General features: G+C 40.3%; 1 protein-coding gene and 1 pseudogene across 4 annotated transcripts in view; both read left to right on the top strand.

Annotated features, from left to right (window-relative positions):
• Positions 1–25,931, top strand: part of FHIT (fragile histidine triad diadenosine triphosphatase) — a 1,340,207-nt gene that overhangs the window by 90,637 nt on the left and 1,223,639 nt on the right. The window lies entirely within an intron of this gene.
• Positions 10,340–10,484, top strand: LOC138992808 (small nucleolar RNA SNORA48; annotated as a pseudogene).

Below are 25,931 nucleotides of genomic sequence, written 5' to 3'. Positions count from 1 at the left end.
TTTTACAATATAGATTTCTTATCGTGCTACAGGATTTTTAAAAGGCATATATTATGGCAATAAAGTGAAATATTTAAAGACACTCTCCATGAATGCAATTTGGTGGTATCCTGTTTATCATGTATCATGGCCAATTATAATATTTGCTGCTTAGCCTGTTTCTCTCTTTACATATTTGCATGTGACAGATATGGATGCAGACTGATGCATGGTGTTTAATATTGGTAGACTGAGTGTCATACGCCCCATTGCTGTGAGTGATGTGATTTTATGAAATAGTGAACAACTGGTAAGATGAACAAAACAAAGTACAGTCTTCTTTTGGTTTACATGCTAGTTTCATTCCTGAAAAATTCAGTGAAAATTAAAAATGTGCAAAAAATACTTTGGGTTATACATAGAACAGACATTGTGTTCCTTTTTTCACCTCCCTGAATACCTGTGGGACATTTGAAAGTTATGGGGACACAGGGCAGGTTTTCATTACGTGGGCCTGTCCTGCATATTGCAGAGCACCTGGCGTACCTGGAACCCTTCTGCAAACACTGGTTTCTCCCCCTCGGAATTCCAGAAAGTCAGCTTCGGGGACAGTATCAGCTCTGTCGAGAACAGTTCTCAACTGCCATGGAAAAGCCTTTCAAAGGGCTTGCATCGTCCTCCTCACACTTAGCATACTGCGTGGCTCTTTTCTCGGACAGATTGAAGGTTCTGTGAGCCCAGGGATGACAGAGCTCATTTACCATTGTATTCCCCATGGCTGGGGCCACGGCAAACAGCGAAGACTTTCAAAAGTTATGTGTTGAATGAACGAAAGGACAGAGGCAGCACCTTAGGTTCCATGTACTTAGTTACTTCGATAGGTCCATTAAAAGGGTTGGAGGTGACACTTGACTAGCGTACCTACCAGTGCTAGGACTAGAATTCTAGTTTGCTTAGGATAGTCCCAGTTTGTATCAGATTTCTCTGCATCTTGTCAAGTTTGGCATTTTTCCTGGGCATAGATCTAGTTATCTAGCTATGGAAAGGGTTCAGAATATGTCACTTCCAAATATGCCCCTTTGGTGTCTTAATTATTTTGAATTAAAGGTACATATTTAAGAAACAGCCAATGCAAGAAGGACACTCTGTTCCTTCTTTGTCCTCCTGTGGGCAGGAGATACATCTGTGTGGAGGGAGCCTGCCTGAACCAGGAGGACAGAAAACATGGCTATCACCAGAGACAGGGAATTTAGCCCAGAAGGCTGTATAAACAAAAGGTGTTAAACTGACCTGTATCATCCTAGTTAACATCATTATTATTTTCTTCACGAATTCATTGGTTCTCTGTGTGAAAGATATAAAAGCTTCTTGCTCTGGTCACTTCTTTGGGTGTTTTATTTTCTTGTGAGGGTTTCCCATGTACATATAGAAATTCAAAAAAATTCATATTTTATTGAAATTTGTATTTCCTCCTTTTAATCCATGTTATTTCAGTTTAATTCTTAGGCCCAGCCAGACACCCAAAGAGGGCAGCGAAGAGTTTTTCCTCCCCTACAAAGCACAGACACACACACACACACACACACACACACACACTTTAAAAAAAAAACTTTATTTTTGGAAACTATTTGCAATAGGACTATTTTTAATGCCTGTCAGTATAACAAAACCAATTTTCTAGTCAATAAGTGAATATCTTAAAAATTAAATAATTATATTCATTTTTAGAACCCCTTTTTAGTCTCAAAAGAGGGTATGGGGAGATAAATGATGATGAAAAAAAGAAAAGATATCCAAATGTCCATCAATGGGTGAATTTGTTACCATTGTAACTAGCTAGTTATCTTATCTAATAAAGAGGGAATATGCTAATTGACCCTCTCACTGTCGCAAAGATGGTGGTGCCCACAGCCAATAAGGAGGGAATATGCTAATTGACTGTCATGCCCTCAAATATGGTGGTACTCACAGCCACAAGATGGCGGTGCCCAGTCCCCTTAGCCCCGCTGGGGTGGCAGGTGCGCGGCCACTCCATGTGCCTGCCTCCGGAGACCCCCAGTCTCCTCAGCCCCGCAGCTGCCCAGGACTGCCCGAGGTTCATGTAACCAGGGCCGGCCGAGGGTTGTGCTAACAGCAGTGGCAGCAGCAGAGGTGTGATGGGGCATCACCTTCCCCTGATCGCCGGGTCGCCTTCCACCCCTGAGGGCTCCCAGACTGTGAGAGGGGCAGGCCGGGCTGAGGGATCCCTCCTCCAGTGCATGAATTTTCATGCACCGGGCCTCTAGTTAATAATAATAGTAAAGGAGCAAAGAGAAGGCCAGACATTATAAGCATGGTCATTTGGGCACCTTCACCAGGAAGCTGCAAATTCACACTCCCCAGGGAACCACCAGTCCATTCCCTGAAAAGATCACTGGTGGAAGGGGTCCAATAGAGAGGAAGATAGGCGCAGCCGCTGTGAAATTGGGGGGGTCTCAGGAAAGGTGCTTGTCAGTCTAACCTGGAGAACAAAGATAATAGGCTAGAGGGGCTGGAGTCACTGCAAGTGCATGAAATCTTAGAAGGTTAAAATCTTCAGACAAAGGAATTCTCTCTCTTGTGCCTCTTGTTTCACTCCTGCTTCCTCCGCAGCCAGATGGCCCTAGAAGCTGCATGGCCCATGGCGATGTGGACCCCACACACAATGGACTGCAGCTTGGAACACAAGCTAAGCTAGCCTGATGCTGGATTGGACTGTGCCAATGTGGAAAGGAAACTCTGGACACTAGCTTTGATCTTAGTTCTGCTGAAGATGAAATGGGACTTTTTCCTTGGCAGGACAGTGGGAAATTGGACCTTGGAAACTCAGGGGTTTATTTCTACAGAAATAAAGCTTTCCAAGATACCTCTTCCTCCTGTGGTGGCTTCCGTAAATTCTTATTCCAGTGGCATCCCAAGAAGCCCACTCCACCAGCAACAGAAGGGGACACAAAGGACACCCACCAATAACAGTACTATGGGATACTACTTCCCCCCAAATGAGCAACTTATATATACAACAAAATAAGTACATCTCAAAACCATTATGTTGACAAAAGCCACAAAGCAAAGAGTACACAATATATGATTCCATTTATATAAAAGTCAAGAATCAGCAATATGAATCAATGGTAATAGAAGTCAGAAAAATGGAGGGATGGGGAGACAATTGCCTGGAAAGGGTCATTAGAGAATTTTCTGGAAATAAATTTATATCTTGTTTTGGATAGAGGATCATTGGGTTCATGAAGATGTTATGGATCTACACACTTAAGATTTGTGTAATATATTGTATGTAAATTATCCATCTAAAGCAGGGGTAGGGCACTAACTGCTTTGGCTCAGTGGATAGAGCATAGGCTCGCAGACTGAAGGGTCCCCACTTCGATTCTGGTCAAGGGCACATGCCTGGGTTGCAGGCTTGATCCCTAGTAAGCGGCATTCAGGAGGCAGCCAATCAGTGATTCTCTCTCATCATTGATGCTTCTATCTCTCTCCCCTTCTACCTTCCTCTCTGAAATCAATACAAATATATTTTAAAAAATAAAGCAAGGGTGGGGAACGTCTGGCCTATGGGCTGTATGAGGCCTCCGAAATCATTTGGTCTGGCCCTGCCAAGGCATCAGGGGCGAGTTAATTAAATGTTTGACCAAATATAGCAGGTTAATTTCTAGTTCATAATTTTGTATGGCCCCCAAATGATGTTATATCCAAATAGCCCTTGGCAGAAAAAAGGTTCCCCACTCTGATCTAAAGCATAGAGGAGAAAAAAATACATGTAAGAAGTTTCTTTTTCATTAATAAGTGATGTGTGCTTGTTTAGAAATCAATAAAAATTCAAAGAAACTAAGTCATTTAGAGTCTCATCACACAAATAATTTCATTAGTTTTCTTCCAGCTTTTTGTCTGGGCATGGGTTATTTGTTTTGTTTTTCTTTTTTTCCCCTCTTGTTTATTTCTCTTTCTTTACTCCTTGCTTTGGCTGTCTCTTTCTGACATATTTAATGTTGTTGTTGTTTTTTTAAAAAAAATATTTTATTGATTTTTTACAGAGAGGAAGGGAGAGGGATATAGAGTTAGAAACATCAATGAGAGAGAAACATCGATCAGCTGCCTCCTGCACACCCCCCACTAGGGATGTGCCCACAAGCAAGGTACATGCCCTTGACCGGAATCGAACTTGGGACCCCCCATTCCACAGGCCAACGCTCTATCCACTGAGCCAAACCGGTTAGGGCTAATGTTGTTGTTTTTAACTGGACTTCTGAATCTGGGAATTATTCTTTCTGAAGAAAAATGATTTGTAGAGGAAATTATTTTGTTTATTTATGAAGTTATATACATGACAGAAAACCTTCACATTAAAAAAAATCATGAATATAATGGCCTCGAAAGAACTTGGGATTTATTTATTTATTTTTCCAAAGGAAGAAAAAACTGGTTTTCCTATAGCTGAATGATATGTTTCCAGGCTTCTTGTTAAATTTTTGTTTTTTTTAATTTTAAAAATTTATTTATTTGTTATTATTTTTAAAAAAGTCCTCATTCTAGGATATGCTTGTTGATTTTTAGAGAGAGTGGACAGGAGAGAGAGAGGAAAAGAGAGAGAAAGAGAGAGAGAGAGAGAGAGAGAGAGAGAGAGAAACTTTGATGTGAGAGAGAACATCAATTGATTGCTTTCTGTACTTACCCCATCTGCGATTGAACCTGCAACCCAGGTATGTGCCCTGACCAGAATCGAATCACAACCTTTTGGTATACAGGCTAACGCTCCAACCAATTGAGTCACACCAGCCAGGGCAGAATTTTATCTTTTAATGTTCCCTGCTCTCCTGTTGTACTTGTGAGCAGGGTTGCTGCTGTAGACAAATCATTCTAAACCCATGGATATGAATAGTATTTTGTATATTTTTATATATTCAAAGGTCTTCTGCAGATCTTGATCAGTTTTTTTCTTATCTTCAAGGAGTGGCTATGAAGGTTTTTAGTATTGGGAAATTTGCGGGTATTGTGCAACCTGATATTGCAGCATATTAAAATTGAATCCCCAGATCCTTTATAGAAGAACCTCGGCACTCTGACTCACCTTATATTGAGCCAACATGACAGAAAAATACATCATTTTTTCCTACCATGAAAGGAAACAAGTGTGAAAATAATGGAAAAGATGCATAGTTTATAACTGGTTTCCAACGTGGGGCACTTGCCCCACAGGGAGACAATTTGATTTTTAAGGGGGGCAATTCAAGAATGAGTTATTAACAGTTATTTTTTGCATTTCTTATGGTTCTATGGGCCTCTATACAGTATATAAATATATATTGTGACATATTTATGCATTTCAGTTCTTTATTATATGTTTTGAAACTTTATTTGCTATTTTTTCATATCACTTCATATTATTATTATTTTTTAACAGTTTCTTAGTGATTTCTTCCTCAGTACTTCAACTGTCCTTTTGTTCTTTTATTTTTCTCTTTCATGGATGCCATGTTCTTTGGAAGCTTGTTTAGGCCAAGTTAATCGCCTTTTAGGCTTCCTCCATGTGAATAGGAGTTCACTTTTTTAATAATAAGAATTATATGTCACCGGGGGGGGGGGGGGCATCAGGATTTTAGAGATGCTTACGTGTGGCATGGCCAAAAAAGGTTGGGAACCACTGGTCTAAAAGCAACATAATTTGAAGTGTGAGTTGCTTAATGTATTATGCAGTTATTATCTCACTTAAGCTCCCCAGGTAATATAATTGCTAATATTACAAAATCTGTTTTGTTTTGTCACCTCAATAGAACGTTTTACCTTGGGACTTAATTAATGCATTTCTCTGTTAAGCATATGTTTTAGACACAATGGGGTACCCTTAAATAACCTTCAGGAACACCATGCATTTCTGCACTTGTTCACAGAAAACAGCAATAAAAAGAACTTGGGACTGTATATGCTCCCTGTAACCAGAAGAGAAGTATTTTGTTGGGAACATCTTTATTAGAGGCAGCTGTCAGTATGGGATTTTCCCCCAGGATGAAAACAAAAGGTACTACACAGGAATGTACATAAAGATAGCACCCATGAGGCATTAGGATAAATAAAAGTAGGCAATATTAATGATGCTCATTAGCAGATGTCACTGTTGGGGATGAAGTAAATTCCACACCAAAGTGTTTCATATATTACACTTTTCAAAACTGTCAACTTTTTGACTTTGATGTATGTCCACGTGAATAGTTTTAATAAGTTCTACAGCCCTTTCTTTGCATATATCCTAAAAAATCCTGGGCAGTTGCTGGCTGCAGTATCACAAAAACTTTTTTGCCTAATAATTGGTGCTTCACTTGGAAATGTGAAGGCTCAGATCATTACATTCCCACTTATTCGTGATGCAAATATTTGTCTAAGAATTAATTTAAAAATATTGTATGACCAAGCAGATTTTATAGGTTAAAGCAATCTTCCACAGGCTGTTGCCTGTATAACTAATAGAATTACGTATGCATAAATTGGCTTTTCCTGTAGAAGCCCAAATGCAGAATAATAGCTTGTCAACTGTCATTTGCAAGTGAGATCATAGATTTTATAGTCCAAATTAGGTTGTGTTCTTTTCCTTTTTGTCAGGTCATATTCTAATAACCATATTGTGCACTAAACCCTGTGATTATCCCAATACTTGACAGATGGTAGGCTGTTAATTTATGTGTAGGAGACAGTGATTGCCAGCACCCTAACAGCATTCAACAAAATGTGAAATGTCAGAATTCACTTCTGGTTACGTTTTGCTTGACTTCATCTTAGCAAGGTAAGAAGAGTTTCAGGAGCTTATTTTATGTTTAATTTTATTAGTCGGAATCATTTTACTAACCAGTAGAAATGGAAGGAATTAAAGAAGACGCAATTTTTCTCGTTTATGTCATTCTTTCCACTTTCTTGTGGAGAATGGTCATCAAGCCTGAGGGGTTAATTGAAAGGCCTGCATGAAAGATGGGAAAAGACAAGATTTAACTGGTCAAAATTGAGGATAATTGTTGTATAATAGTAACATAAGCTGATATTTAGAAGTATGGTGGGGATCAAAATAATTTAAATGTTAAACTTAAAAGTGCATTGGCAAATCCACTACAAACTTTTAGAATGAGTAAGCGAGTTCAGTAGTATGGCAAGATACAACATCAATATGCAGTAATCATCCCTGGCCAGTGTTGCTCAGTGGTTGGGGCATTATCCCTCGCCCTGAAGTTGCAGGTTCGATTCCAGGTCAAGGGCTCGTATCTGGGTTACAGGTTTGATCCCTGGCCCCACTTGGGGTACATGAGGGATGTTTCTCTCTCTGTTCCTCCCCCTCCCTACCTCCTTTCCAACTCCATGTAAATATCAATGGAAAAAATATCCTCAGGTGAGAAATAACAAAAAATATGATAATAATACAATCATTTTATTTTATACAGTTGCAAGAGCAATCTGAAAATAAGATTAAGAAAATCCCATTTACAATAGCAGCAGAAAATTCATAGGAATAAACTTAACAAAAAAGTACAAGACTCATATAATGAAAACTATAAAAATTGTTTAAAGATATTAAAGAATAAATAAATGAAAATATATCCCATATTTATGGATCAGAAAACTTAACATTATTAAGATTCCAATACTTCTGCAAATGATCCACAAAGAAAATGCAGTTCCTTTCAGAATCCAAGGTGGTGTTTTTTTAGTTGTTTTTTTAGAAATTAACAAGCTGATCCTAACGTTGATATGGAACTATGGAACAGACACAGAATAGCCAAGACAATCTTAAAAAAAAAAAGATCAAAATTGGAGGACTGACACTTCCTGATTTTAAAACTTATTACGAAGTTACAGTAGTCATGAGTATGTGATGCTAACATAACAATAGTTCAGTAGATTTTAGGGTCCAGAAATCCTCATATTTATGGTCAATTGTCTTTTGACAGAGTGCCAAGACAATTTAGTGGTGAAAATATTAGACTTGTCAACAAATGTGGTTGGGATAAATTGGGTTTCCACATGCAAAAGAATGAATTTAACCTCTACCTCACACCATACACAATAATTTTAGCTCAAAATCAATTATAGTCCTAAATGTAAGAGCTCACACTATAAGGCTCCTAGCATAAGACAGGAGTTAATCTTTTTTACCTTGGATTAGGTTCCTTTGTTGCAGAAGACCACAGAAAAACCAAGCGATGCTTTAGAGAAAAGGAGTGACACTATTTATTTATGCTTGTGGACTCAGGGAATAGCTTTCCAAATCTGAGTAAAGTAACATGCAGGGGGCTTCTCTTTATAGCTCCCTGTGGTCTTTGTCCCGCTAATATAGATTATACTTCCGGTCCTTTTTTCGGGCCTTACAAGAAGGCCCCCAAGTGTTGGGGGTCTCCAGGCCATATCTGATGGTTTGGCCTGGCGCCAGTGTTAATAACCCTCCCTCCGGGGCAGTGCACTGTTCACAGTTTTATGGCCTCTGTAACAGGTTCTGCAAGACCAGTATCTGGGAAGGAGGTAGTGACTTAATTATAGGTTATCAAGAATGTACACTGAGCTTGCTGGCATGGATTCAGATCGCTAGCCCCCCAAATATCAGGGTTACATTGGAATTAGCTTTTTAGCCTCCTCACCTTAGATACAACACCAAAAGCACAGATGACAGAATACAAAATAGATAATTTGACTTCAGGAAAATTAAAAACTTTTGTGTGTCAAATGACATCATCAAGAAAGTGAAAAGATGGCCCATTGGTGGGAGAAAATCATATATCTGGTAAAGAAAGAACTTCGTATGAATATATAAAGAACTCTTACAATTCAATCATAAAGACAAATAATCCAATTGAAAATGGACAAAGGATCTGCCTGGCATGTTTCCGAAGAAGATAAACAAATGGTGAATAGGGATATGGGAAGGTCCTCAGCACCATTCATCATTAGGGAAATGAAATAAAACCAATCAAAACCACAACGAGATACCACTTTGTATGCACCGGAATGGCTAAAATAAAACAATCAATGACAATTGTTGATGAGGATTTAGAGAAACTGGAACCCTCAGATGTTGCTGGTGGGATTATAAATGATACAGCCACTATACAAAACTGGTTGCCAGTTCCCTAAAATGTTAAACATAGAGTTATCATATGACCTAGCAATTCTCCTAGATATATACCCAATAGAATTGAAAAATACATACATATATATATATAATTTATATATACTATATATATACACACACAAAACCTTGCACATACTTATATTAGTTGAAAAGCAGAAAACACCTAAACACCTGTCTACAGTTAAGAGATAAACAAAGGTGGTATAGCTATATAATGCAATATTATTCAATCTTACAAAAGAATTTAGTACTGATACATACTACAACATGAATGAAATTTGAAAACATTATGCTAAGTGAAAGAAGCCAGTTACAAAAGGCCATGGGCTTTAGGGGTTAAGGGAAATGGGGAGTGGCTGTAATTGATCCAGGTTTCTTTTTGGGGTGATGAAATATAAAATTGAATGTGGTGTTAGTTGCATGACTGTAAGTATAATAGAAACTAATGAATTGTATATTAAATGGATGAATTTTATGGTATGTGAAAGATATCTCAATAAAGCTTTAAGAAAAAAGGCACATTGGCAATAACATCAGCAATAAAATAGAAAAGACAATTCATTTATTATGCTAGCATGATAATAATTCCCTAGACTGACAATACTGCATTACTTAAAGAGAAAAGAATGCAATTTCTCATTCAAAAAAACTCCAAAAACAGATCTGCAGAAAATTCTTTTTAGGTAATGATTTTCTTGCCATATCTGAATGCTAAGTAATGACAAGACCAAGACTGGTCAGTTCCATAACTGTTTAGAAATGTCAGCAACCAGTGGTTTTCTAATTGTGAGAGTCTATGTCTCAAAGCCAATCATACACATAACACATACATGATAAGCATGCACTGTATAATATGCCATGTGTATTATACACAATACATATATACATTATGCATAAACATTAGAAACTTGTATTAAATTTGATTCATGACTTTTCTTCTCAATAATTCTTCCCATGATCTGCATGATCATTTTTATAGAACTTTTCCCTGTTACTCAGTTGAATGATTTCTATTTATAAAGTATTTATTTTATATAAAATGAATTGCTAAAATTACGTATTATTATAATTTAAAAATCAGTTGGGGTCTTTCCCCTCAAACCTGAAACTTCATGATTGATTAGGCTGTCTTTAATTTTGTCATTTTGCAGGAAGTGAAGCACAGCAGTTGGTGCTATTGAGAAACAAATATGAAATTTAGTTAAATTAAAAAAACTTCCTGAACCCCCTGGCAATGGGCAAGGAGACACCTGATTGTTGGTGCTGCTCTTATACCAGTTGGGTCCAAGCAGAGATACAGTCTTAATTCATCCTACCTTGATGCCTGTGTTGGTGGCCAGAGCTGTTTCATGCCTGGGGCACATAAAAAAAATTCCCTGGATTGGGTAAAGAAATGAAAAGCTAAAATACATTATTAATCTTCAGTAAGTAGTGAAGAAAAAGCTTAAATCCACATTTTTTAGGCTTTTAGGAACTGAATACTTTGCCTTTTTTGGCGATGCCTCAGAGATCTAGTGCTCTGTGCCCCCCTCCCCCCCCCCCAATATGGTCTTTAAAGGCTAATGGCCTAATTTTGTTATTTAAAAAAATTGTTATTTTTTTAAGAACCTAATTTAATTTTTTAAAATTTAAATTATTGTTTAAAGTATTACATATCTCCCCCCCCCCCCCCCACCACCATTGACCTCTCTTTGGCCGCTCCCATCCCCCAGCACATACCCTCACCCCCCTACTCTCTGTGTCCATTGGTTATGCCTATATGCATGCATACCAGTCCTTTGGTTGATCTCTAACCCCCCCCTCCCACCTCCACCCACCCCTTCCCTCTGAGGTTTGACGGTCTGTTCAATTCTTCTGTCTCTGGATCTATTTAACAGCCTAATTTTAAATGTTAGCAATTACTCCGATGTGTTTGGAATACCCCTTTTAATATAGTGTGTTGTAAGAAAGTGGGATTATATTCTCCGAAATTAAGTAAGCTAGTGTCTCAAATGTAAAAATGTTCATTTACAGAAAATTTGTGGAATAATTTTTCATTTTAAAGAGATTTAAATGTTATATCATAAATATTATTTTTCCTTTCAATATCATTTTTAATGGTTGCATGACTTTTCATATTGTCGCTCCATGAGGTACCGAAGCACAATACAAGATTTCAGAGAGGAGCTGGAGACTCTCCAGCCCACTCATTTAAGTGCAGGAAAGGTGATCCCATTGGGTTAGGACTCAATGAGCTTCACATTCGCACGCACCATTGCCTTGATTCATTTTGCATGCAGTCCTCAAGAGCATGAAATGATCCTCATTCCCATTGTTCTCAGATAGTGGGTGGGGAGGTAAAAGATGGACGTGTAATACTAAAACTCCTTTTGACTCAGTGGACTAAGCTTTGGTATCAGGAAGAAAAGGCAGTTGGAGGAGAGGGCAACCTGGTATTTTCTATACTTAAGAGTGAAACCAAAACGGGGAAAAAAGATATAATCAGAGCCCTCCACCATTCTAATTCAGCACAGCATGTAATTCTCAGTTCAAAAAAATGTTTTAAGAGAAAGCATTTTAAGATAATATCTCCATGAGCCATTTCTGTGAAAAGCTAGTGAAGCTTTGACTTCCCCCTGAGAAATTGCTGTGCAATTGGGCAGGTGCTGAGAGCCTGTGGCTGGGGAGGCTGATTGGTCCTTGTGAGTGTGAATGAGCTGAAGCCTGAATAGTGAGTGAGACTGACCTAGAGTCATGGTGATGCAGATTTGCCACCTACTGAAGCCCTGGGGAATCAGCCATGGCCGGGAGCTGGACACTTGTTAACATACCTGACTGCTTTTGACAACTGACATTGCCATTACAATCCTGAGAAGCTGGAGTCTGCTCAGGGTCAGTCATTGATGATGCTGTAAATGACCTCCATTTGGGACCAAATCTGAGGAACACAAAGCAGAGAACATTAGTTCTTGATTCCTGCTTTATCCCCCTGGAAACTGTAAAAAGGGACTTGTAGCCACATCCGAGTTATGCCTTCTGTGTTCTGTTTCTGAGACATATTCTTGCTGCTTTGGTGGAGTGGCTGGGCAGGGTGCTTGGTATTGACATTCAAATGAATGTACCTATCAGACACCTCTCTGGGCTACAGAATTTCTTTATCTGATATTGCCACAATAAGCAGCTCCATGTGTTTGTCAGTATCACTCTGGTCTTTCATATGCTGACTGTTGAATGAAAGGAGCAGACAACTAAGACTTCTCTTTGAAAAGAAGTCCATTATCAGTGGCTTTGAAGCTAAAAAGAGTACTTTCTACTTGGATAAAGCATCACAATAGGTGGAAGGAAGCAAAGACAGCCTTATAAATTTCCCTGTGAACAAGCAGGCTTTTTGTTGTCTTTATTAAAAATATGCCTCCACGCAGGTGGTCCTGTGCCCAGGGATAGCTCCCAGAGAATCTGCTTGAAAGTTATCACTGGGAACTTCTCATGTCCCTACAACATCTTAGGCTGTTTTGAGAAATATGAAAGGAGATCACATTGCTGTGCCCAGTGCTTGGTGTGTTGAACTAATTTATTCTCAACTTTTAAGACTTAAAACTTTGGCAATTATATCAACACAGATAAGTAAGCTAGTTGACATCAACACATGCATTCTGCTTGTTCTCTGTACATCCCTGTACCTCCCAGAGAGGGCTGTGACCCAGATTCCATATGCATTCAAGACTTACATTAGATAAGAATGACATATACGTCATTAGAGCATGCTAATTAAAGCAGGAAGTGATCAAAGTAATGATGCTCCCTAGTGTCTCAAAGTAAAATATTCTCCGATATAGTCTATTTTTAATGACCTGGTGTGCTATGTATGTTTAAAATATTATTTTGTTGTGAACTTGTGTTTTAATTATTGTCAACCAGCTTACTTATCTGTAGTAATATAATTGCCAAAGTTTTAAGGTAGGACCTTCCTGTAGATCAGCGATTTTTAACCTCTGTACTGCAAGAATTTTTAAAACATGCAATACCTGACTATTTGGTCAGGGGCACTGACCTCTTTTTCCTTAGATCGTCAAATTAAAAAAAAAAATGACAGCTAACACAATAGCTGTCTTGTGTGAATGTATAAGATTATACCTATTTGTTTTTGTCAGATGGGCAAAGAATATATTTTTTGGTGTGCTGCAGATTTTTAGTAATTGCTTTATGTGTTCCATGAGAGGAAAAAGGTGGAAAATGGATGTTCTAGAATGAATCAGGATGTTCTAGATGAATAAGGAAGGAGACCAGTGAGACCTACCAAGGGCTGTGGGCTTTGATTGCATACATACCCGGGGTGCATCCATGCATTCTTGCATTCATTCAGCACTTTGACTGCATGCTTTCTACTTGCTAACCTCTTTACTAGGTGCTGGGGATACATTTGTTACTAGGACACAGATGGTTCCTGACCTCAAGGAGCCCTCTTCCTTTGATTATGGTCAGAGCCATTTTTGTATGTCCTCTTTTGCATGCTCAGTAGTGGCAGAGTGGATGATGTGTTCACAGCTGCTTATACATATATACACTCTTATCTAGTCTTGCAAACTTTTAGATATTCTTGATTAATAAGGATAACGGAAGAAAATGTCTCCCTATTACTTCTCCAGTTTTTCGCACATTTGTGTCTTGTTTGTCAGCTAAATTTGGATTATAAATTCAATGTCTAGAACTATGTCTAATGCTTTAGTGCTCTGCCTGGTATACTGTTGACGCTTTCAGAATGCTTGTTCCCTTTCCTCATCTCCCCTATGTCCCCCTAAGCAATAATAAGTCTGAACTAGATGGTTCCAGTATCTACACTGTGAATCAGCAATTCTCTCAAATATCAGTGGGTCTTGTATTTTGGGCCCTGTTGTGAAAATTGGAAAGCTAAGCCAGCTATTGTTAGTTACAATAATATATAGAAAGCAGAATCTCCTTACATTAAGTTTATCAATTTCTAATAGCTTTTAGCCCCAGAGGAAGCCAAGAAGTGGCAAATTCCTCTGCGCTCACCTGGTTGGGAAGAGAAGAAGCCTGCCCTTTCTGTTAACAGAAGGTGTAAGGGGCTCTTGAGAGATGATCAGGGTTTGAATATAGATGAACATTGAAAAGAGTTTCCAAACAAAAGCTGGGAAGAGAAACAGGAAGATGCTTTCCCATCTACTCATGTTCCCAGTAGCAAAAGCAGACATACCATTTTTGTTGGGTTGGTCATCTTTGTTGTGGTCACTATTATCTCAGTCATCATAGTTGTTGTTTCTTAAGTATAGAAATCCTATCAAATAGGTGCCTCTATTCAAATGTATGGATGACCAAACCAGTTAGAGTGTTTAGATAACTGGCCCGAAGCCACAGAGCTGGTAAGTGATGTAGGACTCCCATCCAGGCATGGCTTTCTCTAAAGTGCTCTTGGCAACTCTATTCTGCCATCTCTCTCTCTTTTTTTATTCTTTTCTATGCTCTTTCTTGTACAAACAGTTGTTAAAGGTCTTTAACCTCATAGATGGTGATGAGTTAAATATTCAGGTTGCCTTTGATCTGTGAGTGAACATTACCACTTTCTTTTTAAAATTTTTATTAACTTTATTGGGGTGACAATGGTTAGTAAAATTATATAGGTTCCAGGTGTACAATTCTTTAACATTGCCATTTTCTGGAGTTTTTTCAGATGAACTTTCTAAAAGTGAAGTCCAGGACTTGCAATGACTGCTCAGTGGTGTGACTGACTGGAGGCTGCTCCTGTTGCTCACATCCACACACAGTGCCTACCTTCCTGGTAGTGGTGGACCATAAACTCTCCTTGGATGATTATAGTGCCTCACACACATGAGCCAGGACTCACCATTTGAAAATGAGGTTGCTCTTCATGCTGCAGCAAAATTTATTGAAGTGTCTAATAAAATTCTTAAAAGAATTCCTGGCTATCTATTTATTTTCCTTCCTGCTTCTAGAAAGGCTTTGAGGTAGTCACTAGTATGTTTTACTTATCACTGAGAGCTAAACATTCAAAGGCAAAATATTTTTATGAAAGAGAGCAGTGAAGAGTTTGATACTGGTACTGGAATTGATTTTTCTCCGCACCAGTAATGGTGATTTAGAGTCTGGAATTAGATAGTTCTTGCTATGTGACCTTGGGCAAGGCTAATGGCTTTGGGCCTCAATTTCTTGATTTGTAAAAAAGGGGGGTTGGTAGTAAAAGTACCTCCTCACTGTGTGGGTCACCTGAGATAGTTCTTGTAAAGCACTCAGGACAGTGTCTGGTTCCCAGGAAGTGCTAAATAAATGTGACGATGAGTAGTGGTGGTAAAAGGAGTAAGGTAACACACTGCTTCATTTCTCCAAAGAAAGTCTTCCTTGGAAGCTAAATATATGAGTCTGATGAATTGTTTTGGTTGGGTGAGTACAGAGCCTGCCACAGAACACAGCTGCTAAAATACATCCACACAGATAGTTCAGAGATGATGACCGCTGCTTTAAAATGAGGGAAAGCAAGTGACAGCAGGCAGTGGTCGGGTAGAGAAAGCCCCGTGGGCAAGACACTGGCCGATTTGGGTTTAATTAGGGTCTGCTGCTTTCAGCTCAGGTGATCTTAGGCAACTATCTTAAACTTTCCCAGCCTCAGTTTTCTCCTCTGTGAAACGATGACAGCAGTAACCACCCACCAGGGCTGTTTTGAGAAATATGTGCGATAATGTGTTGTGAATGGACTTTGAAGAGTCCCTGCCTACAAATGTTGCTTTTTGTTGAGGAGATTACACGAGGATGAAAACAAGTTTGATGTAGAGTTGCAAATGGAACGTTATTTATGGGCCAGGCTAGAGCCCTAGGCTGCAGTAACTTTATTTTCAAGATGCAACTCACCCAGCTGATCTCATTTAGTTGGAAATTCTATAACAGCAACATAACACTTTGAAGTCCAATGGTTAATTTTCTTTGGAGGCTTTTCTTCTTCCGGTTATCAGATGCTGTGCCTGTGTTCTTTAAACCTGGCAGTGAGGGGGGCATCCTGTGTGACGATGGATTACCTAAGTAGCAGCTGGATGGGAGCTGATGAAGGTCAGCCGCAGAGCCAAGCCACATTAGCCGAGTTAGAAGGATGTGCTGACTTCCATTTCAAGCCACAGGGCCCAGCAACAAACTGCAGGGAAGCAATGGCAGCTGTGGTGTGACCTGCTGTGCTACCGTCATTCTTGTCAGCGTCACCATCATCACCATTAGGCCTTTATGAAGTGCCAGCGTGTGGAGCTCCCCCAGGTGCCACTGCAGGCAGATAGGTAGCTGTGTGCTTTAAATAAGAGCTTTGTGCGGGGGCTGTGAGCTCAGGGGGCCCAGCTGTGATCCAAGGAAGGCCTGCAAGTGTGGTGGCACGAGTGGCGAGAGGATAGTTGGTGGTTAGAGTAGGTTTTTGTCTGTGGTGCCATCTTAGCCATGGCCCATTTCTCTGAGCACTGCCCCCAACTCTCACTTTCTGGGAGTAGGCCCCAGCAGTCATGTTTGTAAGGTGTAATTTGGCTCTATGGCCATGCCCGAGTGGACCAAGGATGTACAGTTGACTGAAGTTGGGCCAGTCAGATGACCTTCCCAGAAGATGGACTTGGGACTAAGACACTATAGATAGACTGGGTAAACAGGTAAACTTGGGAGTTGTGGAAAGCCATGTCTTAGTTTTATTTGGTAATCCTCCTATGGGGTAGTTCCTATTCTTATTTCCATTTTGTAGAAGAGGAAATGGAGTCACAGAGAGGTAAAGTAATTCACCCACAGCCATCTAGTTGGGTAGTGACAGAGCCAGGCATGAACCCAAGTATCATGAACTCATGTCTCTAGCCAATATACAACTGTCTTTCAGAGAAAGAGGAAGGAAAAAAACAGGCCTATGGAGAAATGCAGGTTAAATGACTGTGAGGTTGCAGGGATGGAGGAAGGAGGGGAAGAATAAGACTGATTGATTAAGAGAGCAGGTGCCTTGTTTCTGTAGCTTTCTGACTCCAGGGTCCAGACCTTAGTGACTGCACTTTCTACTGTTGGACTTTGAGAAGTATCTCTGTGTCCTTATAAATTTTGTGCACAAAATAGTTTCAATGAATGTTCATTAATTATTATAAAAATGTTGAGGAACCTAACACACCATCACAACTTGTTTAAAAAGACTGGGTCATCCATTAGCCTTTGTAGTTCCAGGTATCTCCACATTATCTGTAGGTAGCCTCTAGGCTGGTGGAGGAGAAACGCAAGTAAACCAATGATGGCAGCATAGTGTGACAAGCTCTCTGAGAGGTAAGCATAAGTTGCTATAGAAACAGAGCTATAAAAAAAAATAATGGGGTAGGTGTGGGGAATGAGAGATGATGGTTTCTCAGAGAGGGGCTATTTGAGCAGTTTTTGGAAAATAAGTAGGATTTTGCTATATGAGGAATGGATGGGAGGAAGGGTGTTCCAGATAGTGAGAATGGTGTGTGTGGAAAAAAAAGAAAACCTATGATCTATTTTGGAAAGGATGGACAATTAAGTGTGATGGAGAAGAGGCAGGAAATGGGATAGATTATGCAGCCGGAGTTCTTGGGTGGACCAGACCATATGCTAAGCTGTGGAGTTTGAACCTTATTCTATAAACTTAGCAGTTCATTTACTACCAGGCTCCTTCTCCTTCTCCAACTTGAAAACATTTAGATTTTCAAATGGGAAAGATCGCATTCTGACAATGTTAAGGATAGTTTTAGAAAAAAATACCAAATCCAGAATCCCAACACCCAACACTACTGTTTTCATTTTTGCACATTATCTTCTAGTTGTTCTCAAACATGCCTATTTTTGTACATGTTGGCAATCCATGCTCATATCATTTTCACTCCCCAATAGTCAAAAAGGTTTTCTATGTTTCTGTGTTGTCCTCTTCTAATTATTGTAACTTCACGATAAGGACACAGCTTTCTGAGGTGTCACACTGCTCCAGCCAGTCGCATTAAGTTCTGGTTAAGCAGAGACGCTTGACCTGAAGATCCTGCTTTTGAGTAACTGTGGATCTGGTGTGATACTTGTGCTGAAGATTTAACCACACTCATTTTAAAGCATGTGGATTTACTATCATTTTATGAGAAATGTATTCAGTTCTTTAAAGATTAATTGAGGAATTGTTTTTATCCCTTCTATACTCACTGTCTCCCTGGCCCTGCCCCCATTATAAATGCTCTATGCCTAGAAATGGCCATATCTTCATGTGCTTCTTGTATGTCCATGTGCTAGTACTTACCTAGTGTCTTTTTCATATCTTATGCTCCAAATACCCTGGAAGCCATTTGATGTTTAACCATAAACAGGCTCTGAATCAAGCTCGTGAGCCGGGTTAATTTGATTATGAAACATTATCTTGATTGTGGCAAGTGTCCAGTTGTCATCTTTTTAATGATGCAGGCCTCCACAGCCTAAACTAATTACAAACCACCTCCAGTCCACGGAGGGTTGCATTGCCTAACCAGCCTCTCAAGCCAGCCCCGAGTGTGTTGGTGATGTGATCACATTTGCTTTTCCTTCCTCTGGCCTGTGGATATTGTCAATGTCATTCTCTTTCCCTTCCTGCTCTTGTGTTAAAGAAAATAGGGGTGATTGGCCAAAATTGTTCCTTAAATTAAATTTTGCCTCCTACCTCCAGCATGATCATGAGTCTTCAAATGAAAAATGCAGATAATTGTGCAATCAGATTTACATTTTGGTCTGTAATGAGTTTAGCTTATCATGTTTTAGTTTCTCCCCTTTATGAGGCTTTGTTGACTTAATTTAGCTCTGTGGTTTGGGTGGTATTTTGTTGTTGGTTTTTGCTCGTCTTCATATCCAAAAGACCTTATTTTTTTTCATTTCCAGTCTTATTGGTATAAATAAAAAACTTAAAGAAGTATGTTCATTAAAGAGTTTAGAAGTGTTCCATTATCCATGTAATGAAGAAATGGTAAGGAAGCTAAGTAAACTTTATTCTTTGGAAATCCTCATATCTGATTTAAGTGTGTGTGTGTGTGTGTGTGTGTGCGCGCGCGTATGCATGTTTAGACACAAGTATGGAAGTCTGAATTATTGACACATACTCAAAATGGAGTAGATTGTTACCCCATAATGATGCAGGCATTCTCAGGGTCTGAAACCCACTGTGGGTTCTTGGCTTCGTGCAGGAAAGAATGCAAAAATGAGCCAGCACAGAGTCTAAAGTGAAAGTGAGTTTATTAGTGAAGCAGTGAGACAGAATGGGCTACTCCACAGACAGAGCAGCACCTTTTTAGTGGAATTTTCTGTCTTTATTGAAATTAATTTAATTGGGGGTAGGGTATTCAATGAGGGGGAGGAATTTAGGATCTTCCCAGGAGTGGGGTGGAGATTTCTCAGGGGAGCTCTGTTGCCTGTTTTGTGTCATTATATGGTCTTTCCCATCATGGCGTAGGGTGTTTTGGGGTGTGTAGTTTAGCATGCTAATGTATTACAATGAGACTAGAGGTTATGGTAGGTGAAATTAGTCACCTTGTTGGATCAAGCTGGTCTGCTGGTTTTAAGCCATAAATCTGTTGGGGGTTGGTCTTACTATCTCCTTTGACAGCTCCTGGAGCTTTTATTGATTGCGGCTGTTCTGCCACTTACCTATGTCAATAGTCCTTATACATTTAAAAAACTCTTTTAGCCTCAGTTTTCTCCCTTAAAAATAGGGACAATAATAGTTCTTACTATATACAGTTGCAGAGATAATTTATTTCTTTATGTTGCAAAGTGCCTGGCACATAATAAATGCTCAATAAATATTTACAGGTAATATCATGGCTCTTGTCCTGCAGGAATGCAAAGCTTTCTTTATGCTCTTAACGTCACACTATTAATAAATCCTAAGTTAGTATCTTTATAAAGAGGCCAAAAGCATTGTGAGAAAGCTAAAACCTTCAAAAAATTTTCAAGCCGTTTTTCTCCTAGCCTTCCTTCCCTTCTTACCCAGCCTAGGCTGAATGCTTAGTCATTTCCACCTAAGTTCTCACCAATACCACCTTTGTGGCAGATTCCCCTGATGGCCACAGTCCCTGTCTCTGATTTCAGTTGCCACTGTGGTGACAAGGTTTGTCATTTTCTAACTCTAGCACCTGCTCCTTATCTCCTTTCTTCCCTAGGACCATCTCTCAGGCTGGAACCTGCTTGGCCTGGGCCTCAGAGGAGCCTGGAAGAGTGGGAGAATAAATGTCCTCAGGGGCCTCATCACCACTGGGCATTGGGACATGTGAATAAATGCCTTCCATTCTTCAGGTGCAGAATTCTGAATGTGTTCTGTACACTTCTTAGGGGGTCCTGGCCAATCAAGCCCCTTGCTTTCAGTGGCAAACTTGATAATGTACCCTTCTATTGGATTTTACTCCCTTTCTGTCTTGCTCTGTATTCCCTTATCCCTGCTTCCTGGAACCACCTCTCAAATAAACTCATGCACTTAAGCCTTTGTCTCAGGCTCTACCTTCAAGGGAACCCAACCCATGTGACAGCCCTGGAATCTCCTGCCTCCTGATTCTAGGCCCTGCCAATGTCACATTTAGCCCTATATTATTTCTGTTTCCCTTCTAGCTTAGAAGGAAGAGATATGCCATGGATTTTCATGGCCCAACTCTTCTTTGATCTTGAGCTTATCTCCTCTTTAATCCTCTGGACCCTTAGACTGTCAAAACTTGTTTACTTCTACTCCCTCCAATGTAGAGCTCTTGGTTCATAGTTGGAGCTCAACAACTACTTATTAAATGAGTGAAAAAATGAGTTATTCCCTTTCTCCTGCATGTTTTTAGTCTCCCTCTGTCCACACTCGCTGTTCTCATCATTGGTTGTTCTTTTAGACTTTATTTCTGAAAGTCCAGAAATCTTTTGCTTTGGAAGTAAACATCATGGCCTGAATCACAGAGCCCACCTCCTTTTTAGGTCTACCAGCCAACTCACCCTTTGGTAATATTGGAACTTGCTGAACACTTCCTCTTTTTTGAACTCTGCCTCTCTTGGTCTGTTGAAATCTAATTTTCCTGGCTCTTTGAACTCTCACACTTTTCCTTCCTAGGTTTTTGCTGGCTTGTTAGCTGATGCTACACTTGGCTTCTCCAGAGCTCTTTCTTTGATTCTTTCTCTCTCTCTCTTTTTGGAGTTATATGTTTAGTCTGAGTAAGGCAGATGATTCCTAAATCTGTAATTTCCAGATTGACTCTCCTGAGTTCAAAGCTTTGGGAAATCTCCACCTGGAATTCTTGCAGATATACAAGCTGGAATACATTTCCTTCTCCTTATTTTCACCTCTTCCTCTTTTCCATGCCCTGGCTTAGTCAATGGGCTCACCATCTACCTGGTATTGCAGTATAAAAGCCTTTCTGGGTCCTTAACTGCCTTCCATTATTTTCAAGAAATAATTTTTGAGTTTTTGTTTTGAGCCAAACATTGTGCAGGGTCCTGCGGATACATGAACAACCATATAGACCCTCAAGGGGCTCATAGTCTAGTAGCAGATAAATATATTAATCTGATTTCTCTCACAAATATAGTTTTACAAACTAAAGAAAGTGTGGTGAAAGTGAAAAGGAAAATTGGGGGGGGGCTTGCAATCTAGTTCAGTATCTGGTTAAAACTGTAGTCCTACTCCCCCACCCTGACTGACTTGGGCGGAGCTGCAGAGCATAACCGCAGGGCCCTGCCACAGCTGACTTGGGCAGAGCTGCGGGGACCCTCAGAGGCCCACCCAGGAGGAGATATATAGGTCAGAGCCTCCCCACGAGTTCAGTTCAGGCTTTGGAGCTGGAATTCCCCTGGACTAGCAGATCTTCGAAATAAAGGTTAAACTTTCCTCCCTCCCAGTGCTGGCTGATCGTTCTCCCGTGCATTCTGCTGGCTGATGGTTCTCCCATGCATTCTGCCACAACAGAAGAAAAGTCCAATGTTCTTTGAGAGCATGTCGCAAAAAGACCTAATTTATTCCTGAAGTTTGCACAGCTTCCTTTAGGAAGGGTAGCATTTGCTCTGAGATCTAAAGGATGAGTAGGAATTAATTAAAAAAGAGAAACTCTTCCCTCTTTATCACTGTGCACTGTAGTCACCAAGTCCCTTCGATTGTGCCTGTGAAATGCCTCAGTTGTTCTATTTTTTGTTCTCAACCTGGTCTATTGCCATTCCACCTCCACACCTTTTTCCCATGCATTAGTTTTTGTGTTGCTGCCAAAGTGCTTTTACCAAACACAAATCTGACCACAGATTTACTTCAAGCTAAAATCCATTGGTAGCTCCCCAGTGCTTCCAGGGTAAAACCGCAACCATCTGGCATGGCAGTCAAAGACTTTCCAAATCTGGCCTTTGTTTCATCTCCTGCCACTTCTTAGCACATGGCCACTATGGGCTGTGCAGTTTCCTGAAGACACCATGTCTGTGAGGCTTTCCCCCCTCAGTCATTCCTTTATCAGCTTTGAGTTCCTCTATCCTTTGCACCTGGTCAGCTCCTACCGATACCATTGGGTCCTACATATATGTCACATCCTGCATGAGACTTTCCTTGGCCCTTTACATGTGTTCCCATATTAAAAAAATGTTAACATCATGATTCTATGTGATTTATTGATTCTTTTCAAGCAAGGTGAATCTGGTAGGGAATCTGCACGGCATCATTTTATTTTTGTTGCTGTATATTATCATTGGGAGAGAGGGCATAGACTTAAGGCAGTAGTCAGAAGCAAATGTTTCTCCCAAAATTATCTACCAGGCCTAGCACCTGACCCCTGGAGCAGAAGCTGACTAAATTTTACTCCAGTCCCCATTTTGTAGAAATACTTACATATATACACAGATAATTAGAATATATATGTTGTAAATATGTCCCAATACACATGTACCAATACCCATACCCAAATTACAACTGTCTTCTAGAAACATGGCTGGAGGCTACCCCTTGTCTCTTACCACTCTTTGGGCTTGAGGCTTGAAGTAGTGATTCCAGGTAGGTGGGTCATTTCAAGGTCTAGACTTGGTGAGAAGTATTAGGAAGCTTGACTGATTGCTGATCTAAGCCTTAGTTTTCTTTTTATTTTATTTTTACTTTTAATTTATCTTTATTGTTGAAAGTATTACAGATGTAGTACTTTTTTTTCCATTAGCCTCCTCCACCCCACACCCACACCCCCCTCCCCCCAGGTCTTCACCACACTATTATCTGTGTCCATGGGTTATGCATATAAGTTCTGTGGTTAATCCCTTCCTACCCTACCCCCACCCCAGTCTCCCCTCTGAGATTCGACAGTCTGTTCCATGCCTCTGTGTATTTGTATTTGCACATTTCTCTCATGAAGCTATGAACCTAGAGCATGTGTGCCTCTGGGATCAAGACTGTGCTGTGCTCATCTCTCCCTTCCCAGGTGTTCAGTAAATATTTGTGATTTAATTGTCCAGGTGTGAATAGAGTAAGGGAGGCAAAGATATTAGGGGACAGGAGGAAAGCTGAAAAAGCCTGACCTTTTCTAATTATACTAGAGGCCCGGTGCATGAAATTTGAGCACTTGTGGGGGGCTAGGGGGAGTCCCTCAGCCCGGCCTGTGCCCTCTCACAGTCCGGGAGCCCTGCAATTGATCACCCCAAAGAGGTAGGCCCTGCCCACCTGCCGCAGCTCCGCTGGTCGGTGGCCTAAGCCTCCTTCTTTGGGGCAATCCTGGAGCCCAACCCTCCCTCCCCCCATTGATTGCCCCGCCGACCCATGGCCTGGGCCTCGGGGCTCCCTCTGTGGGGCAATCATGGGGTGATGGCTGGGCCCCTGACCAATTGCATTGCACCTGCCTTGGCTGGCCTGGCGCCAGTGGGTGTCATAGCATGGTCGTCTGGACCAGGGGTCCTCAAACTTTTTAAACAGGGGGCCAGTTCACTGTCCCTCAGACCGTTGGAGGGCCGGACTATAGTTTAAAAAAAAGCTAGTCGGCTGCTAAGCAACAGGCAGCGGCAGCAAAAACACCCGGCGGCCGGATAAATGTTTTCGACGGGCCACATGTGGCCCGCGGGCCGTAGTTTGAGGACCCCTGGTCTGGACGGTCGTTCCGCTGTTTGGCCATTTGCTCGATTTGCATATTACACTTTTATTATTATAGATGAACTGATGAACCCAAGCAAGGCTTGACCAAGACATACATGTAGGACCCAGCCAGAGTGGCTTAGTTAGTTGTGCATCGTCCTGTGCACCGAAAAGTTGCCAGTTGGACTCACTGGTCAGGGCATATACCTTGGTTGTGGGTTTGATCCCTGGTCAGAGCACATATGGAAGGTAACAGATTGATGTTTCTCTCACATCAATATTCCTCTCTCTCTCCTCTCCCTCCTTTCCCTCCCTCCTTCCCTTCCCCCCTCCCTCCTTCCCTCCCTTCCCCTTTCTCTAAGAATCAATGGAAAAAATATCCTTGGGTGAGGATTAACAACAACAACAAATAATGAAAGGGTCAGGGGGAACTTAACATTTGTCCTTTCCCAGTCTTACTGTTTTTTATTTTCCCTGATTTCTTGAACAATGATAATGGGAAGTGACTAATGATCAAATAATTTCTTCCATGTTTGCCTTGTTTGGAGGTGTGCTGTAAATTCAGAGCTGCTGACTCTTTGGGGAAATGGTAAGAAAACAGCATGGGGAATTTTATATGAAAGCTCTTAGATCTTCATGGAGGAAGTGCAGCACTGAGCAGCAGGACTCGTGAGTAACACGACACATGGAGTTATAGGAAGTGGCGGAAACAGAGGTTCTTTTTTGCAGAGGAAGAAGCTATCCTTGGACATACTTTGCTAGAAATAATATCTCCCTTCTCTGATTTCCTGTAGCATTTCTTTATATCTTTCTTATGGCTTGCATTGCTTCTTATACTATACTGTGGTTATTTTTATAGTTAGCATCTTTCTTCCTAGACTGTGGTTTTTTTGAGGAAAGGAATATTGTCTCATGTGCTTTGACAACTCCATGGCACCTTGCATAGAGCCCAAATGCAGAAATTAAAAAAATATTCATGTTTCTGGAGTTTCCAGATACTCTCTCATTTATGCAATACTGTTTCATTTGAATATGTTACAGTAAGCATGATTTACCATGCAATCAGGGGAAAAAAGATATAAAAATTTTCTGAATGATTAAATGGATAAGTGAATGATTAAGAATTCAAGGCTGCTAAGGAAATTTGGAAGCAAGATATCATTTACTGAATATCTAAAGCACTGGTTTTCCAAGAAGTATAACATTTTTATGCTTATTATCCTAATTACTTTTGCAGTATTTTGATGAAATGGAGGGGCATAGGTGTATAGAGTAGCTGAGATAGCCAAAGTGCAAGACTTTCCCCTCTTGATTCTAATCTATACAGTTTTTCTAAGCTTCAAAGATCTTGCTTTGGATTTGTTTTTTGTCCAGATATTCACAAAGTTTTAAGGGAGCAGAGAGATTATTATCCATATTTATCTCTGTGGTATGAAAAAATGAAGTCATCATTTCTCTTGGGCTCCAGAGCAGAGTCAGTTCGCTGAGGGAATCTGGTTCCTTCATTCCTGAGCTCAAACATGCTCTGAAGTTCTCATCCACTTGAGGTCCTTCATCTCTATGTAGTCTATCACCAAGGAGTCACACATGGAGCCAGAACAAAAACCATGCTGGAGAAGAACATGCTGGTGTTTGTTTTATTTTTAATTGAATTTATTGGGGTGACATTGGTTAACAAAATCACATAGGTTTCAGGCATACAATTCTACAATACTTCATCTGTATATACTAGAGTAGTATTGTGTGTTCACTACCCTAAGTCACCACGTATCCCCTCTTTACCGT

Source organism: Myotis yumanensis, unplaced genomic scaffold (genome assembly GCF_028538775.1).
Source record: "Myotis yumanensis isolate MYYU_CA2020_CCGP unplaced genomic scaffold, mMyoYum1.0.hap1 SCAF_14, whole genome shotgun sequence".
Classification (NCBI taxonomy): Eukaryota; Metazoa; Chordata; class Mammalia; order Chiroptera; family Vespertilionidae; genus Myotis; species Myotis yumanensis.
The sequence above is the reverse complement of the archived record's forward strand: the minus strand, read 5'-3'. Positions and strand labels throughout refer to the sequence as shown.